This window comes from Dasypus novemcinctus, chromosome 5, assembly GCF_030445035.2.
Source record: "Dasypus novemcinctus isolate mDasNov1 chromosome 5, mDasNov1.1.hap2, whole genome shotgun sequence".
NCBI lineage: Eukaryota > Metazoa > Chordata > Mammalia > Cingulata > Dasypodidae > Dasypus > Dasypus novemcinctus.
The window spans coordinates 87,778,920-87,799,552 of NC_080677.1; the positions used below are offsets into that span (position 1 = coordinate 87,778,920).

The 20,633-nt window shown below is 37.3% G+C and overlaps 1 protein-coding gene and 1 pseudogene across 2 annotated transcripts in view; one reads left to right on the forward strand and one right to left on the reverse strand.

The window, feature by feature from the left end:
• ZNF277 (zinc finger protein 277) overlaps nucleotides 1-20,633 on the forward strand; it is a 134,377-nt gene that overhangs the window by 6,537 nt on the left and 107,207 nt on the right. The gene's annotated exons all lie outside the window — the stretch shown is intronic.
• LOC111764894 (U6 spliceosomal RNA) lies at nucleotides 12,303-12,400 on the reverse strand (annotated as a pseudogene).

Consider the following 20,633-nt stretch of genomic DNA (forward strand, 5'->3'; position numbering starts at 1 on the left):
TCATCTCAAAAACTTTAGAACAATTTCATTACTCCAAAAAGGAAGACTCTACACCCCTTAGAATTCCCTCCTCAGCCCTACATAACCACTATTCTAATTTCATCTTTATAAATTGATTCATATTTACATTTTATATAAATGGAATCATGCAATATGTAGCACTCTATATCTGGTCTCCTTCTCTTAGTATAATTTTTGTCTTATAATAGATTTTTGTAGTATTTTTTTTTTCAAATTCTCAATTCATTTTTTAAAAAATATTACATTCAAAAAATATGAGGTCCCCATTCACCCCCACCGCCCCCACCCCACCACTTCCCCCACAGTAACACTCTCTGCCATCATCATGACACATCCATTGCATCTGGTGAGTACATCTCTGGGCATCAAATCATGCTTTCTTTTAACATAATCCATGGGACTGTGGAGACAAGAAATGTTAACAGACTTCCATCTCTAGCGATTGAGCCTTTAAATGTTTTTATTAGGTGTACTTGAAGAACTTTGCCATAGGGTTAGGGTTCATTTTGCTATATTTATTTGATAAACGTATCTGACTCTGAATGTGTTAATATTGCACTGACAGTGCCTTAAAAACCTGCAATCTCTTGCTTTGTGATCGATCAGCTTGCAAGATAGCCACCTGAGATTGGGTGTCATTTTTAGCTCCGGAACCTGGTAAAGTTTTCTGGAATTAAACAGGACTTACTTTATTGGTGAGAATTGGGAGGGGAAGTCATCAATTGAGAAGTGTTAGATATTTTAAATACTATAAGATAATGTGGGATACTCTAGGCTTTCTCCATGAGTTGCATATTTAAATTAATTGAGTAAGCAGGATGTGTGGAAAGAAAAACTGTAGTAGGTGTCAGAAGACCTGGATTCTTATCTTGACTTTGCTTCTTAGCAGTAGTGTGAACTTGGAAAAAATCTTTTAACTTCTGTTTTAGTTTGCTAAAACCTCCCAAAAGCACTATACCAGAAACAGGTTGACTTTTAACAATGAGGTTTTATTAGATTGCAAATTTACAGTTCAGAGGCCTAAAAGTGTCCATCATCGGCCATGCTTTGACTGGCACCTGGAGGCATGTGCTGGTCTTTCCCTTTGCTTCTGGGTTTCGTTGCTTCAGCTTCTGGCTTCCACTCTCCTGGATTCTGTTGATTTCAGCTCCTTGCTCTCCTGGCTTTCTCTGCTCCTGTGGCTTTTTCTCTGTTTCTCTCTGTAGTCATCCTGTTTATAAAGGTAAAAGGATTAAGACACCCTGGGTCCCGCCCTGTTGAAATAATCTAATCAAATGGTCTGCCTACAATCATGTTATACCCACAGGAATGGATTAGCTCTAAGGACATGATTTTCTGGGGTCCATCCAGCATCAAAACTGTCACAACCTCTCTGAACCTTGATTTCATCCAAAAAAAAAATGGTACTCTTTAAGAACCTTGACAGTTTCATTATGAGGTTGAGTAGAGCTGTGTATGTGAAAGCACTCTAAACCTTGAAGCACTGTGAATATATAAGGAGGAATGATGCTGATGGTGATGGTGCATCACAAAAGGCCGTAGAGGGTACAGGCCCAGTCTTTGGAATTAGAAAGACTAGATTCAAAGGTAGTTGTTAAAAGCTGTGTGACCTTAAGCAAGTCTTATGACCTCTATTATAATTACTGCTACTACTAAAACGAAAGCCTGGATATGATTTTAAGATGATTCTAGAGTAATCAAAGACTGTTAGAACTTGAATCAAGTTCTGTGTTTTGTAACATATAAACCCCTAAAGGACAGTGGCTCCTTCGCCTATACCTTTGGATGACCCAATCCTCTAGAACACTGCCATACTGTGATGGTGTTTTGGTGCTGGTTCAGTGGTGAATGTGGATTGGCACCTTACTAGATGCTGTATGGAACACAAAGAAGGACCCATGGTTGTATCCAGGGACATCTCAGTGTAGTTGGTGGGGCTCTGCATTCATATATTATCAGATATAATTGGAAAATGCTTTCTTTTTCCTTTCTCAAGGGGGGAAGAAATGGATGCATTTGAATATGTGTACATTTGATATATTTGCATTGATGGAGGAGCTGAGCAAACAAAAGCTTTTAAATGCGTTTATTTTAAAAGAAAGAAAATGCTTGTAGAGTGTCCACGTTTCTCTAACACTGTCTTAGTTTCCTGTTTTTCCTTAACTGAAAGATTAGTCCTCCCCTCCCTCCAAATAATTATAGAGATCCTGCCTTTTTTTTTTAGTGTTGTTATCCACATACTCAGAGAGATTTGTTTTTTAAGAGTAAAGATCTCAGAATTGTAATTGTGGTTATTTATTTAACAATCTTCTGTTATATAACAAGCTGCTATTCACTGTAATAGCCAATTAGAAAATATCTTGTACCCCGTAGTCATAATTACTGTTATAAAGCAATTAATAGCAGGAATTGCTGCTGAATTGTAATGTAACATCAATCAAGCTATTGTTGCTAAAGCACTATACAACTGAATTTCCACAAATGGAGGAGGAGGAGAGGGAAAAGGAAGGAAGGTGAGAAAAAATCTGAATGTTCATATGAATTTCTTACAAATCAGCTTAAGAATGACTCTTGAAAGCCTTATAAATACACACCTACTCATGGGGGGGCGGGAACGGTAATGACTTATTAGTGCTGGAATTTTGAGTTATTTTTCAATCACTATTTAGTGAAAATCTCACTGGGCAAGGAGTTGAAAAACCTGAGTTTTAATTCCACTTCTGCTTCTGGCTCTGATTTTAAAGAAGTCATTTGCACTCAATGGTCGAGATTTCCTGGTTTGTAAATGAGAGCATTAAGATTATATTAGCATCCTTTCAACTGCATCTTCCAGAAACTAGTAAAAGAAAGAAAGGAGGAGGTAGATACATAGGTAGAGAGCCCGCATTTCATAACCTAGAGTCTGTGTGAAAAAAATGTGTCTATGAGTTTGCCCATAAGATTTAGTTACACATGTGGCAATCATTCGTGAGCTATATCAAGTTACAAGTGGTTGAGAACCACTGTGGTAGATGGCTTCTGGGGTCCCTTACTCCCAGAGGGGATGGACAGATCATTAGTACACATATCATCTCACCCCTACCTCTCAATATTTGTAATAAACAGTGCAAACCTGTAAGAGCTATTGATAGAACTGAAGCTTGGTTTATTAAAAAATATTTATTAAACATCTGCTCTGTGTACACTTATTTGCTACATGCTATGGAATACAAAGATGAAAACAATATAGGTCTTGCCATCAAGGATCTTATTGTCTAAATAGGAATACGTAATAAGTATATAAATGACTGTATTACAAGCTAGTGCTAAGGAACATCAGAGTTGAGCAAGAAACAGAGTATTCCCAACCAGTAGTACCAGGCCTTGAAGCTGAATAAAATTTGAACACACACAAATGAGAAAGAAAATATTCCAGACCTGGGCAAAGAGAGGAAGCAATAGAAAAACTAAGGGCCTATACAGTCAATTCATTTTGCCTGGAGAAAATGGTGGGTTAATTGGAGCAATGGAAGAGAGGTTTGGAAAGGTTAAATTGAAACCAGATCAGATAGTCTCAAATGCTGCAGCTTGACCCTACAAGCTGTGGGGTTTGAAAGTTTGGGGGAAAGGAATGACAAGATGAAATAAACTTTCAGGTAGCAGTATGCTAGAAGAGGGGGTTGAGTGAGGAAGAGCAAGAGATATGAAGCCCAAATTCAACATTCATAATATGCCTTTGTATTAAGTTACTAACAAAGAAATAATCTGGGATATATGAAAATTTTATTTTGATAGGTAGAGTTCTGCTTGGTTTCTGTCATCAGGAAGGAAGGTCCTAAAGGCTAAAAACACCAGAACTATGATAAAAGACAAACATCAGTAAGAATTAGAATACAGTCCAGTGGAGAAATCAGGTAGGAGGGACCAAGTGACAAGAAAAGTAGACTTTAGGGGCAGAATTGAGATCATCAGAATGCTTTAAAGAAAAGAGTTTAGAGAAACATGGATTCTAGGTGGTCCATCAAGTCTCACACCCTGATCCAAGTATCAGGTCTCACACCATGATCCAAGTTATGGATCAGGGTAGCAGACTGAGGACATAGTTACTAGAAAATAAATACAAGTTGGAATTTGTTTCCAAGAAATTAGTCAGGTGGAGTTGAAGTGAACAAGACTGGGTTGATGCAGAGCCACTAGATGGGGGTTGGGGGACTGCTTGCTGGAACAGAGCCAAGACCACTGGTGGGTTTAGGGACCCCTGCCATGCTGATTGGCAACACTGACAGGGACTTAGAGCCAGACAAGTCATTACAGTTGCCCATCTGGCCACTGAACTCCTAACCCTGAACTCATTAATTTTAAATAATCAGCCAGTTGTAATATAATTCTCAAGTATAAGATGATAATACCCTTTCTTTTTCATGACTCTTAAAGTACATGAAATTCAATTCCACAGAGAGATTCCTGTTCTTGATCTTTTTACTTGTGAAATGTCTTGGAATATATTAACAGAACAGCTTAAATTATAATTTTAATAATTTCCCTCATTTATATTTTTGGGTATCAGTAGGTATAGTTGTTTCTATAAATATATCACAGTCCAGTTTTGCTTTCTTTATATGAAACCCAGAGTACATCCAACCATGCAAGTGTGTATGTGTTCAGAGCCTAAATCAATTAAAAATAAGTGAAAACCTTTTAGGCAATGAATGAACTGAAAAGAAATCATTTCTTTGCTAACTTGCTTTTGAGAGGTTTTCATAGAAATTTGTGTTTTCCTCATTTTTGTTCATCTGTGTGATTGAAGCAGACAGGGCCAGTGTAAATTAAGCATGCCATTTATGTTTTTAGGGACAGTATTCTAGAACTCCATAGAATTATAAGACAGAAAGGAGCAATACCTTTTTACACAAAGTGAATTTCATGACCCAATAATTTGCAAATACTGGGTTGAATTACATACATTACATGCTCATTTATGTGACTGTCTGAGATAAATACTGTATGCAGTTTTCCAAATATTTGATTCACCACCTTTTCCTCAAGTAGTACATATTAACATTTCATTAGGATGCTAGTGTTCCATGGAATTTGACTTGGGAAATACTAATCTGGGTCATCTCCCACTTAAACAGATCATATTTGTTAAGAGCTTAGACATCTCAAACAGTTCTTTCTGTAAGAATAGATCATTCACCTTGTGTCTAAAATAATGATCATTGCTATACAGCTTTTTAGCTTTCCTATTTTACTTCATGCCCTTAGTGGGAAGAAAATAAGCATAGGATGTTAAGCATAGAGTAAAACCAACACAACAAACCTAAGTATTTTTTATGCCTCAGGGAGATGTGTCATCCTTTAAGGAAGATTTTTTTCCTCCCTTATATCCAGAAAGTCAGAGTTCTTTGTAAATGTTCAAGGTACCAGCGAAATAAATATTTGTGTAAACAAAACCCTACCACTTTACCACAATATGAGAACATTTATTCTTTTAATCAGTGTTCTTTGTTTTTTTTATTTTAGTGTCCTTTCTCTGGTATATTTGAATTAAGATTTGAATATCGGACAATTATAAAAAGGAAAGTATGCCTAAGTAACTAGTTTCTGACCCTTTGTTCCAGAGTACTCAAGCTTGTGATTCTTAAGTCAGGTAACCATAGCCTTTAATGCATTATTTAAGATTATAAAAAGTTAATTTGCGTCCCTCTATTAGCTTCCACTGACTTCAAGAATTTAGGTTATTTGGACGTTTTTTAAACTGTGTTTGGCACCATTGTCGGAATTGTTGGAGTTTCTTAATTACTGTTTATTAATGAAATGAGGAATCTAGGCATCATTTGCTGATAAAATCCACAACTCGTATGGTGAAGAGGAATTTTTTAATGAAAATTTTTTTTAAACAGCTTAGAAATGATTCATGGAGCCATTGCTGTTCACTTCTGGTTAGCAGTATTCAGAGCCAAGGACAGTCTCCATTTCTTAAGGATTCTTATTTACATTAAATGTGGTTTCGAAGTAAACTGATTTAAGCAAGCAGCATACCAGGAAGACAATTGGATTACTTTCTTTGTCTTTTTAACTTTTCCTAAAATCACATGTTTGCTAATAACCCTCATAACAATACATTGATGAGTCAGATTCTGAATGCATCTTTATGTATGGATAGTTACAAAAATAATTATAACTTCATCAATATTAGCTGATCCTTGGACCCTACTGTGACATTCACTCATATTTGTGGAAATTCAAACACATTTTCATTTACGTGTGGGCAACGTCATTTTTTTATAATTATATCCTTTATAAATATTTAATCCTATTTATAAATGAGGTGCCATTAAACGAATTACCACAAACTGGGTGGCATAAAACATCAGAAATGTATTCTCTCATAGTTCTGAAGGCCAGAGGTCTGAAATCAAGATGTCTTCAGGGCTACACTCCTTCCAAAGGCTCTAGGGGGAAATCATTTCTTTGTCTCTTCGGGCTTCTGGTGGTACCACACATTCCTCTCCTCACATATCCTTCTCCCCTGTGACATCTCTGTTTGTCTTCTTTTCTGCCTCTTATAAGGACACACTTTATTGGATTTAGACTCCTAATTCAGGATAATCTCACCTTGAGATCTTTACCTTAATTGTATCTCCAAAGACTCTTATTCAGATCAGGTCAGATTCTGAGGTTCTAGGTGCACATGCCTTTTATGGATTACCATTCAATCTACTATATATACTGAAGATAGCTCCCATAGTTCCAAATAGTCTTCTTTCTGAACGGCTACAGGGTGTGTGCACGGGCAAGTACGTGTTTTTATGTGAGTAGCGGTGACAGGGTTCCTGTAATTATGTTTTTTGGGGTTTTTTTAGCTCTCTACAACAAGTGGTGCCTGCTAATTGATGTTATAGACATTGGGACTTAACACATTGACCTTATTGTCATAAATATTGAACTCTTCTTAGAAAATTGTGCCAAGAATTTGGATGTGGTTTATTAAATATGCATAGAATTTACAATCCTTATCTTTTATTGTTTTAGGTACTCAAATGTGCATAGTATATGCTGTCCTTTTTCATGTTAACAGATAGCTGTGTTTGTCCTTTGTGCTCCTATCCCTCATGGTTGATCGCATTCCAGGATGAGAACATAGTGTGGTGCGAAGAGCCCCGAACTTATAGACAGAAGAATATGGTTCACATATTACTGGTGTGACTTTAGATAAATCACTTACACTCCCTGAATTTCATTTTTCTCATAGCTAAAACAATTTTCTTTCTTCACAGGATTATTGTGAGGTATTTAGGAGATGATTTTATAAAAAGTTAAAGGGTTTTATCAATTAATAGTGTTATTAATATCCTGCATAAAGTGACTGTTTTGTATTTACTGACCAGTGGCTTTCTATCCTGATTATGCGACATGACTACCCTCTTCTCCCTTTAAACTGATGGTCATTTATCATTTAATCTAAATATTTATATAGTATCTGTACTGTGGGTTCATGGAGATAAATCATTTAGGGAAATATTTTAAAAGTACACGACCAGTTTTGTCTTCTTTGAGCTTGTCGGTTAACTGAAGAGACAAACATACCAATATGAAACAAGTAAGTGGATAAAGAAAATATTATTTTAAAAGGAATGATCATAGTAGGCTTCATGGAGGAAGTGAGACATACCAGAGGAAACACTTTTAACAGTCATGTAAACAGATATCTAGTACCTGAACATGGTGTAACAGCTTGCATAAAAACAACAATGCGAAAAAAGAGCAAGAAGGCTTTATTAGTCATCCAAAGGGGTGCTGATGCAAAATACCAGAAATTGGTTGGTTTTTATAAAGGGTATTTATTTGGGGTAGATGCTTACAGATACCAGGCAGTAAAGCATAAGTTACTTCCCTCACCAAAGTATTTTCACATGTTGAAACAAGATGGCTGCCGACTTCTGTGAGGGTTCAGGCTTCCTGGGTTCCTCTTTTCCTGGGGCTTGCTTTTTTTTCCCTCTGTGTGCTTACTTCCTGGGGCTCCAACTTAAGGCTTCAGCATCAAACTCCAACATCAAAAACCCTCAACTCTGTCCTTTGCCATGTTTTTTATCTGTGAGTCCCCACCCACTCACCACCCTAATTTTGTGGCCCAATCAAAGCCCTAATCGTGACTTAATCATGCTGCTAACTTGTCTGGAGGCTGCAGTGATACTTGGAGGTGATGTCTAGGGAAAGAGAGGTCTTTGCCAAGTGGTCAAGGGTGATTAGGCCTCTTCTAAGCATATGAGTAAAGCTATATTACCAAAGGCTAAAATGAAGTGATGGAGTCAGAGACTAGGGTAGAGAAGTGGGCAAAGACTGGATTAAAAAGGACCTTGTAGTCACTGGTTCAGATACCGGTGCTTCCTAAAGAAGACAGCAAGTTGGCACAACAAGAGACACAAGAAGAAAAAATGTACTGAGAGACACAACAAAAGCAGGGAGCAGAGGTTCCTATTGCTTCCTAAAGAAGACAGCAAACTGACACAGAAGAGACATGGGAGGAAAAACAGAATTAAAGACCCAACAAAGCAGGGAGCATAGGTGACTCAAGCAATTAGGAGACCACAATGATACATGGAGGTGATGTCTACATCAGAGATACATCAGAGGTCCCTGGTTCAGTTCCCTGTGCCTCCTAAAGAAACAAGTAAGATGAACACAGCAAGTGAAAAGTAACAAGGGGGTGGGGAGAAAAAAATTAAATGAATCTTGGGGGGAAAAAAATTAAAAAGGACCTAATAGGCCATGCAAAATAATTTGGATTATCTCCTACATAAAAGGAAGCATTTTAGGTGATCAAATACTACAAATCAGATTATCTGGATAGAAACATCCTTCTGGCAGTCCTTTTATGAAGATGGATGCATAGGCAGAAAAGGTAGTTAACATACTCTTGTTACTAGAACATATACCTTACACTGCCCAAATTGGATGCCAAGCTAAGTGAAGTAGCAGACTGGTAACCGAACTGTGACCCCTTGGTAGAGGGATCCTGAACCAACCAATAGGATAAGAGATTTTTCAACCAATAGGATCCATTACCCTAATTAATAAACGACCAATCAACACCTCCCATAGTCAATCAACACTTCCCAGTTAGGATACCCTATTAACATAAAATACTAATCTAATTTCCAAAACCTAACCAATGCCCTCGTGCAGACCCAGTGATTGACCAAGCAGAGTGTCACAACCTGGGGCTCCACCCACAGTGGCGGCAACATGGTGAACCTAAAGCCGTGCGCGCACTTCCATCTTCACCCTGGCCAGGTGAACATTGAGCTGCTCCTCCACTGGAGGTTCACTCCGAGGAAACTTCCACTGGCGCCTCAGCCTTGTGCCTGGGCCAGGCTTGAGCTGTAATACTGGGGGCACTTCCACTAGCACCTTGGCCAGGCTTCAGATGTAACACTACTTCCACTGACACCCTGACCAGGTTTGAGCCACAACACTAAGCTGTAATTAAAAGGATATTTGACTGTACTGGGGTCACATTTCTTCATTCTGAAGTCTGTCCTAACCAAAGAATAAAAGTGGCAATAATACTAAGTAGTTCTAAAATGTTTAAACTATTATATAATCTTTCAGTTCAAAAGGCTACAATGATTTCTCTGTGACTATACTAAAAAGCCCAAAGTTAAAGCATATCTTCAGGCCTTCTTTGCCTAGCCTATGAATTTAATCTCCTCCTGCTTCTCAACCAAAGAGAGAGCTGAGATTTTCTTTCTCTCCCTTACTTACAACCACTCCTCAGATGTAACTCTCACATTAGAAGAATAATCTGAGGCAGTTTGAGGTGTTAAATCTACATTCATTGAATGGACACTTGGCCTTATCATGTGAATACCTACATTTTTACATTTTCTTTATTTTCTACTTGGAAGTAAATTTTTTTTAAGTCATGTTTTTCTTAATTAATTCTAAGAAATTTCACAGTTGATTTCTTTTCCATTAAAAAAATGACCATACATCCCAACATTTCTTAGTTCTGTTTTTTTGTTTTGTTTTGACCAATCACAAATTTTACCATATATTCCTAATTAAGTTCCAGATTTTGCACAAATCTAAGAATTGTCAAGATTCTAAATTATTTGGAGGGAAGGTGATTCCATGTCCTTGAGATATATATAGATATATAGATATAGATATAAAGTACTCTTTAAAATGTTGATGTGTTCGAGTGATTCTGTTTTAGCACAACTGATAAATCCAAGGTCACCTTATCCAATTTGCAGAGGTATTTAAACTTAAACTTTGGTACTTCTCGTTAATGATAAGCTGCATGTTTTGTGAGAGCTCATCTGCCTCTGAAGTCTCTGGTGAATGCGATCCAGTCATAATTATGGCTTGGAATTTTCAGATTGTTTTGTCTCCTTCTGTCTCTCCATTCCCCTAATTTGTTTTCCACCCATATAACTTATTATTATAATAGATTACTTCACTACCTATGAATGTTTTTTCTGTTTTTCTTTAAATTGTCTTAACATGAATGACATCTTTTTTTATTCCTGAAAGTAAGTGAATATACCCACATAATACTGTTGTACATCATGTATTAGTGTCAAGACAACCATAGGACTTTGTAATTCAAAGACCCTTAATTGATCAGTGTACAGCTTACCTTTCTTGCAAATGTCAAGTATATTTACTTCAAATACGTGATTTTGCAGGGGAAAACCTCTATTATTTCAAAAATAGAAACAAGAAAGTAGTTTCCAGTTCATTAGGAAAGGAAATTGGTATCAATTTACAGCATTTTGCTGCTTTCTCCAATTAGTTCCCTTGGTGAAAATAGCAGAGATATTCAGAAACTGACACACACAGAGGACCACTACCCCCTTTAACTGAAAGTGACTTTAAAGCCTTTGTCCCAGTAATGGATCTGGCTCAAGCGTTGAGTGCCCACCTCCCACATGGGAGGTCCCAGGTTTGGTTCCCGGTGCCGCCTGAAAAAAACAAGTAAAACAAATGAGAAAACCAAATTAGGGAAGCCAATGTGGCTCAGTGGTTGAGTGCTGGCTTCCCATAGACAAGGTCCCAGTTTCGATCCCTGGCCCCCCAATACTCAAAAATTTTTAAAAAATGAAAGGCTTTGTCCCCAAAGTGTGAAAAGACTAGACAGATTATTTTAAAAGTGGGTATTGAGATCTCAAGAATTAAAAATAGAAAATGGGAGTCAGTGTAATTGGAATTAAAATCTCAGGGGGACACAAATAGAATATGAACCGTAAGAAGAAATAAGATATCAACCTTACAATAGAAGAAATCCTGTGACATCAAATAAAATAAGTCCCTTTGAGAATTAGAACAAAGTAGTCTGTCTGAAATAGCCTGCCGATTAACAGTTAAAATTCATGTAGGATAATGCTCTGAATTTTCAAGTGTGTCTCTCCAAACCTATTCTGAGTTCACAAATGAAGAAAAGAGAATTGAGGCCACTTCTCTGAGGATCCTAGAAGTGTGTAAATGTGTACATTCACAGACAATAGCATACATTAGCAGGTGATGACAGTCTAGGCATTGAAAGGCAAAGATTGGAACTGGCTGCTGTCTGAAATGTCCTTTTCTCAAGATCCTCTTGAGTCTTGAATCTGAATAGCAATTTAATAGCAACTTTGTTGTTTAGAGTGGTTGTGTATCACGTTTGTGTTCTTTGTCTAAGTCAAGAACCTAATGATGCTGTTCTTATCCCATCAACCTCACTATCCTGAAGTTGTGCCTGCACTCAGTAGAGTACCTTTTTATTTTCAGAATGATGGGTAGTGGTTCTAAAAGCTTAAGGTTTCTTGATCTGCTTCTGTTATCTCTGCATATTTTAAGAAAGTTTAAGTTGATAATCATCTAATCAGTGCTGTTTTCCAGTCTCTCATTCATCTATTCTCTCTGCCTGGAATATCTTTCCCTGCCCTGTTTAACCTCACCATCTTACTCATCTTAAGCATACCTCAAGGCTAAGTTCAGATAACATCTTCACTTTTTCTGAGAAATGTTCTTGCTGACTCTGCTGCCTCCACTATCAGTTTCTGATTTCAACTCCCATGTTAGGATTGTCACTGTGAAAACATTGTGCTCTTATGTTTTAGTAAATGGCATTAATGGTTACTCCTGATTTGGCTCTTATCTGTTTGCTATATGTCCAGTGCTGAAACTGAGGCACCCCTGCTTCCATGTTCTTCACTGGCCTTGCAAACTCCTCCACCATCACATTTTCTGAGCATGAATCCATATTTGGTCATATTTTATCACCTCAATCAAGTTTAGGAGATGAGTGACTTAAGAAACAAAAATCAAAATTTGCGTGTCATCCTTGGACAGGGGCCGTCCTTGTCTTCTATCATTCCAGTTTTGGTGTATGTGCTGCTGAAGTGAGCACCCCCTATATGTTTAATGTAACATGTATGTAATCTACAGCTTTCGAAAAAAAAATTTTTTAAGACTTTTTAAATGAAAGAGTGAAGTGAGCACTATGGAAAAAAAAGGTAGTCAAGCAGTTATGTTATGAAGACAAATGTCACTTAGAGCTTTTTTGTGTTGTGATGGCAGGTTTTAATATGAACATTTGAAAAGATGCTGAGTGACTCTGAATCTTTTATCTACATTGAAAAATACTTTCATCTTTGAAAATTCCTGGATTTTCCAGTTGTGTTTGTAAGACTGTTCAAAGGACCCAAAAGCAAAATTTCATTTTATATACTTTTCATGTATTAAACTGTATTCTCAAAGTGTTAAAAACAAAACACTGTATACTCAGTATAATTATATTGCTTCCACAATAATGCAAAGTATTAATAATAGGGAAAACTCTGTGTATAAGGGGGGTTTATGGGAACCCTGTTTTTTTGTATGATTTTTCTGTAAATCAATAACTTCTCTAATAAAAATTCAATAAAAAGAGCACAAAAACTTTTTTTAAAAAGATGCAAAAATCATCGGTCACACAGCTAGTTTTTAGCAGCAGCACTGTCGTTGGAACCCCTAAATCTGTTTGCTCTTAGTACAATGTCTTTTTTTTTTTAGGATTTTATTTTTTTTATTTCTCTCCCCCCCATTGTCCGCTCTCTGTGTCCATTTGCTGTGTGTGTGTTCTTCTGCGTCCGCTTGCATTATCCAGTGGCACTGGAAAACTGTCTCTCTCTTTTTTTTTTTTTAATATTTATTTCTCTCCCCTCTCCCACCACCCCCCAACCCTGCCCCGGATGTCTGTTTTTTGTGTCTATTTGCTGCATCTTTTTCTTTGTCCACTCCTGTTGTTGTCAGCGGCTCGGGAATCTGTGTTTCTTTTTGTTGCGTCATCTTGTTGTGTCAGCTCTCCGTGTGTGCAGCGCCAGTCCTGGGCAGGCTTCACTTTGTTTTGTGCTGGGCAGCTCTCCTTACAGGGCGCACTCCTTGCACGTGGGGCCCCTACACAGAGGACACTCCTGCGTGGCATGGCACTCCTTGCGTGCATCAGCACTGCACATGGGCCAGCAGCACACAGGTCAAGGAGGCCCAGGGTTTGAACCGTGGACCTCCCATGTGGTAGACAGATGCCCTAAACCACTGGGCCAAGTCCACTTCCCTTGTGTCTCTTTTTTGTTGAGTCATCTTGCTGCATCAGCTCTCCATGCATGCAGTCCCACTCCTAGGCAGGCTGCCCTTTTTTTTTATCACACGGGGCAGCTCTCCTTATGGTGTAGACTCCTTGCACATGGGGCATTGCTACGTGGAGGCACCCCTACATGGCACGGCACTCATTGCGCGTGGCAGCACTGTGCATGGGCCAGCTCACCACACGGGTCAGGAGGCCCTGGGGATTGAACCCTGGATCCTCCATATGGTAGGCAGATACTCTATCAGTTGAGCCACATCCGCTTCCCAGCACAATATCCTTATATCAGTTCACAAATCCTCTCCCTTATCAGCAGTATTAGTATTGCTGTTCATTCAAATCCCTTAAAATGGTAAAATGATTCATTTTTCTTTTGAAATTGATTACATTATTATTATATTTTTGATGAACAGTTTATGTACAGATTATTCAGAGCCTTTTATCTTTAAATAGTGAACCACAGTTTCCAGGTTCCAGTTTTCATTTTTGAAAAATCACCATTTCTTCCATTTATATCTCTTTCTCAAATTTTGCAATAGGTATCTCTTACATGAGACTATTAATGAAAGTTCTGTTCTTTAGTTATTAGTGCACTCTCTGTGTGCTATTTTTGGTAATTTTAACTACTACCTATTTCAACTACTAAGACTTTTACCATATTGTTTTGGGGGTTTTTGTTTGTTTTTTTTTTTTCAAGAATCAGTTCACTGATAGTATAAAATAGGTTTAATATTTTTTAAGAAGTTGCCCACCAGGTTTCTTAACTATACTATGCTTTGTTTAGCCAGCTCATTATTAATGAACATTAACATTATTACAGTTACTTTGGAAGTATGAAAGAATGCTACAGCATTACCAAATTTCCATCTTTGGAAACTACACTAATTTCCATTCCCAATAATATATGATAATGCCCATCCTTGACACTCTAGTGTTATTATCAGACTTGTTGATCTATGTCTGATAGTTGAAAAGTAGTACCTTATAGTAATTTGCACTTTTGCTGTCAGGAGTGAAACTGAGTATCTTTAACACATTTAAAGAATTAGTCTATGTCCTTTGCTCATATTCTGTTAAGTTTAAACATTAATATGTAAGAATGCTTTAAATATATAGGACAGTTGTCCTTTTTTCATTTGTTGCAAATAGTTTCTCCAGTGTGTTGCTTGTTAATTATTATTTGACATTGTTATTAATGGTGTGTTTTTTTTTTGCCATGCAGAGTTATATTTTACGTGTGTGTGTGAAATTGTCAATCTTTCGTGGACTGCTGTATTTCATGTCCTAGAAAAAAAATCCCACTCCAATATTATTCTAAATTCCTGTGTTTTCTTTTAGTTTACTTTTATGTTTTAGTATTTTCTTTAGATCTTTATTCTGCCTAAAATTTATTTTGTATTAAGTGGTGTGGTATGGATCCAATTTTAATTTTCCTAGATCCTACATAGTTGCCTTAACACCATTTATTAATAATACATTTATGCTTTAACCAAATTAAAATGCTCCCTTTATCACATCGTTCCCATGCACATTCACTCTTTCTGGTATATCTCTTCTTTCACTGTTTTTTTGATGTTGTGTTTTTTTTGGTAAGATTTATTAAAAAATAATCCACATTCCATTAAATTCACCTATTTAATGTGTACAGTTCACTGGAGTTTAACATATTCAGAGTTGAGCAACCATCACTACAATCAATTTAGGAACTTTTTCATCACTGATTCTCCCAACCTCCCAGCCCCTGGTAACCGCTAATCTACTTTCTCTATAGATTTGCCTAATCCAGACATTTTATATAAATGGAATCATGTAATATATGGTTCTTAGTGATTGACTTCTTTCACTTACCATGTTTTTGAGGTTCATCTATGTTGTAGCATGTATAAGAAATTCATTTTTATTGCTGAATAATATTCCATTGTAGGGACAGTACCATATTTAATTTTACTTTCATTTAATTGATGGACACTTGAATTGTTTCCACATATTGGCTTTTATAAATAAAGCTGCTGTGAACATCCATGTACAAGTTTTTGTGGGGACATGTGTTTTCAGTTCTCTCAGGCATATAATCTAGGAGTAGAATTGCTGGGACCATATGGTAATTCTATGTTTAACATCTGTAAAAACTGCCAAACTCTTCTAAAGAGCTGCTCTATTTTACATTCCCCCTAGCAGTCTAAGAAGGTTCTAATTTCTCCACATTCTCACCAACATTAGTTATTTTCTGTCTTTTTTACTATAGCCATACTCGTGCATGTGAAGTGGTATCTCACTGTGGTTTGAATTTGCATATATCCCTACTGACTAATGATATCGAGCATCTTTTCATGTGTTTATTGGCCATTCCTATGTCTTCTTTGGAGAAATGTCTACTTACATACTTTGCCCATTTTTTAGTTGAAGTATTTTTTTATTATTAAATTTTAGATTTCTTTATACTATTAAATTTTAGAGACCCTTATCAGTTCTGTGACTTAGAAATTTTTCCCCCATTGTGAGTTGTCTTTTCATTTTTTTTGATCATATTCTTTGGAGGACCAAAATTTTTAATTTTAATGACATCAAATTTATCTATTTTTTCTTTAGCCATTGGTGATCTTCGTGCTTTAACTAAGAAGGCATTTCCTAAATCAAAGTCACAAAGAGGTTTATAGTCTTAACTCATACATTTTAGGTTTATGATCTATTTCAGGTTAATATTTGTGGGGTATGGAAGTAGTACAATTTTATTCTTTTGCGTATGGATATCCAGTTGTTCTAGTACCATTTGTTGAAAAAAGTATTCTTTCCCCCATTAAATTGTCTTGGGATACTTGTCAAAATTCAGTTGACCATAAATGTAAGGGTTTATTTCTGAACTCTTAATTTTCTTCCATTGATCTACATTCACCTATTTCTATGCCAGTACCATACTGCCTTGATTACTGTAAGTTTTAATAAGTTTTGAAATAAGTTAAATGTGAGTCCTTAGGGGAAAAAAAAGTGAGTCCACCACTTTGTTCTTCCTTTTAAAGATTTTATTTATGTGCCTGCTGAATTTTCCAACATCAGCACACATCAAAAAAAAAGAAAATAGTAACCCTTTTTTAGCATATAAGTAGTAAATACTCTCTTAAAAGCTATTCTTAGTGGACTATTTTCAGGTATTATTCCTTGGTTACACTGGACTTAGGTATATGAATACCTTTTGGGGTCTTAGTTTTTTTCTTGTGTTCAGAGGTAAAATCAATTAGATACCCTTCTAGCTCTATTTCTTCTAGAGTGCCTCTAAAAATTTACTCTTTATAATCTTCCTTTCTTCCTTTTTAATTTGAACATGTAATGTGTAGAAGAGAGGGAATTTTTTGGTAAGTTTGTATTAATAAAGCAATTGTACCATACTGTACAATTGGTAGTAAGTTTTAAAATGGAAAGCTAGAATGACTTTGAGTGTTGTGGTAAATAACCTGAGTTTTGGTGACTATAAAAATTCTCAAATCCTTTTTCACTAATATTCATGTTAGAAATTAAGCACAATATAATATTTTAACTTAGATCCCAAAGGGCAATTTTAGAAACATTTACGCTAGTTAAAAGGTCTCTGGTTGTGCATAGATGTTTTTCTTATGACAGTGAGTGAGATATTAAACATGATTGCAATATTAGGATATTTATATTTCTGACAATTTAACCCTTATATCTCATAACAAGTAGTTCTTTTTCCTAAGTTCTCTGCTTATGTAATCTGTTGAGATTTGAAGTCGTTCTTTATGTTGTTATAAGTTTAGACCATACATAATTGTGTTCAGCGTGAACCCTTTGACAACCTGAATACTGGTGATTTTTATTTTTTTAGAATTAAAACAGAGAAATTTGTAGGCATGAATTTATAGATACAGAGAAAGATATCAGAAAGAGTAGAAAAATAATACGTATATTTTCCCTAAGAAACTTTTTTTAAAAATAAATCATGTTTGTATATGGTTTTCTTTATTATGTCTTTCTGGTAAGGTAACTGAAGATCTTTCTGTGTTGTCATTTAGCTGCCTAACTTTGGTAAAATATCTACACAAGAATTTATGATCATGTGACTAGCTGGTTTAAACCATTAACCTACACTTTATACTTTTTTTTTTTTTTAAGATTTATTTATTTATTCATTTCTCTCCCCTTCCTCCCCCACACCGGTTGTCTGTTCTCTGTGTCTCTTTGCTGCGTCGTCTTTGTCCTCATCTGTTGTAAGCAGCACGGGAATCTGTGTTTCTTTTTGTTGAGTCATCTTGTTGTGTCAGCTCTCAGTGAGTGTGGCGCAATTCCTGGGCAGGCCGCACTTTCTTTCACGCTGGTCGGCTGTCCTTAAAGGGCGCACTCCCTGTGCGTGGGGCTCCCCTACACGGGGGACACTCCTGCGTGGCAGGGCACTCCTTGCGGGCATCGGCACTGTGCATGGGCCAGCTGCACGTGGGTCAAGGAGGCCCGGGGTTTGAACCGCAGACCTTCCATGTAGTAGACAGATGCCCTAACCACTGGACCAAGTCCGCCGCCTACACTTTATACTTACAATCTTGATATATATGTTAAGTGTAATTTTTTTATAATTTGCTAGTTTAGAGCCTCATAATAAGTGATTATATGATTACAAAAAATTTTCACAAAATAATCATAAATAATTTCCAGAAATGTAGTGTAATCTGTTTCGTCCTCTCTTGTATAGAAAAAGCAACACAAATCCTGTTATTATTTATGGGCACAGAAGACCACAAATTGTTTATCAGGTAAAGTTTGTTTCCCATGCTCAAACAAAAAAAACAAAAAAAACACCTTTTTCTCACACTTTCTTTTCTCTTTTCTTACCCTCTTTTCAGAAACTTATTCTACTTCCTGGCTTTCTGATTTGTCAGTAATTACTCTTCTTCCCAGAATTTTGGCTCATGTCATTATTTCTTCCTTTCAGTTATCCCTTCACCCCAAGACAAGGACAGCAGTCAGGGCATACATTGCTTTGCAGTCCATGGAACAAGGGCCAGTGCAGCTGAGTGAAAGTGAGAGACCTTTAACCTGAAGTTCCAGCTGCCCTCCTACCTTATTGGGCCCCTCACACAAGATGAAAAGAGGGAGAAGGAAAGGAAAAGAAGGAAGAGCAGGGAAGCGGATTTGGCTCATCTAATAGAGAGTCCACCTGCCATATAGAAGAAGTCCAGGGTTCAAACCCAGGGCCTCCTCACCCATGTGGTGAGCTGGCCCAGCGCAGTGCTGATGGGTGCAAGGAGTGCCATGCCACGCAGGGGTGTCCCCCGCAGAGGGGAGCCCCACATGCAAGGAGTGCACCTTGCAAAGAGAGCCGCCCCGCGCAAAAAAAAAGCGCAGCCTGCCCAGGAGTAGCACTGCACACACAGAGCTGACGCAGCAAGATGACACAACAAAAAGAGACACAGATTCCTGGTGCTGCTGACAAGAATGCAAGCAGACACAGAGAGCAGACAATGGGTAAGGGGAAGGGGAGAGAAATAAATTTAAAAATTTTTTTAAATAATAAAAAAAGGAAGAGCAGGCAGATAGAAAGGAGTAATGAAGAACATGTAGTTGTATCCTCTAATATCCATTCTGCTGTTCTTTCTGGGCCATTACAAGAGTACCAAACTGAAAATTTGTAACGAAATGGTGCCACAGAGTGAGGAGAAAATTTTAACAAATCCCAAGAAATGGGGAGAAAATTCTGCACAAAACAACTGAACAGATCGGAATTTCCAGAAAGGAAGCTTTTTCCTGGAAGTAGAGCGATTGCATATAAAAGGGCAGTCTGTGCTGCATGCCCAGGACAAGAAACAGATATCGAAGACCTGAGAGAATCTTAACATTTAAACACAGGCTGCTCTAAAAGCCCAGTAGAAGTTGGAGCAAACATCAGAAAAGGGCGTTGACAAATAGCCAATCAAAAATAAAACCCTAGACAAGGGGGGAAACTAATCTTCAGAGTTAGCACATTAAAATAATCAGATGCCCAATCTGAAAGTGAGAGGTAGGCCAGGAAATAGTAAAAGGGGAACCCAGCCATGGACTAGCAATGAGCACATTTCCTACTGCTGTGATGATGTAGATGACCAAAAAACACAGCAAATATCATTTTCTACATGTATAGATTCTCTGTAAGCCCCAATAGAATAAACTCTGTCATATTGTTTCTATTCTCCATGAATGTCATATGGCTCTTATTTACATTACCTGAAAATATAAGTTTTTTTAAAGCAACGTTGAATTTGTTAAACATTACCATTGTAAGAAATAATAAACATCTAGACTCTATTAAAAAATAATAACCAGATGCTGAGACATCAAAAAATTATAAACCATACAAAGAAACAAGAAGATATGGCTCCATCAAGGGAACAGATTAAAATTTCACAGGAGAGACAGGCTTTAGGACAATTAAAGTTCAAACAGATCTCCTAAATCAATTCAAGATGAAGGAAAATAGGGGTAGAAATGAACTGATAGTGCATATAGAGCAAAAGGACAGTAAGAAGATAATGTGTGTTGGGAAGGAGACTTGGCCCAGTGGTTAGGGCATCCGTATACCACATGGGAGGTCCACAGTTCAAACCCTGGGCCTCCTTGACCCATGTGGAGCTGGCCCATGCGCAGTGCTGATGCGCACAAGGAGTGCCGTGCCACGCAGAGGTATCCCCTGCGTAGGGGAGCCCCACACACAAGGATTGTGCCCCGTAAGGAGAGCCGCCCAGCGCGAAAGAAAGTGCAGTCTGCCCAAGAATGGCGCCACACACACGGAGAGCTGACACAACAAGATGATGCAACAAAAAGAAATACAGATTCCCGGTGCCTCTGATAAGGACAGAAGAACACAGAGCGAATGGAAACAGAGAGCAGACAACTGGAGGGGAGGGGAGGAAGGGAAAGAAATAAAAAAAATTTTTAAAAAGATAATGTGTGAGCAAAAGGAAGAATTATAAAGTTAAAAAGAAACAAGAAAATGGGGTGGAAAGCACAATAATTGAGATTAAAAATACATTAGAGGCAT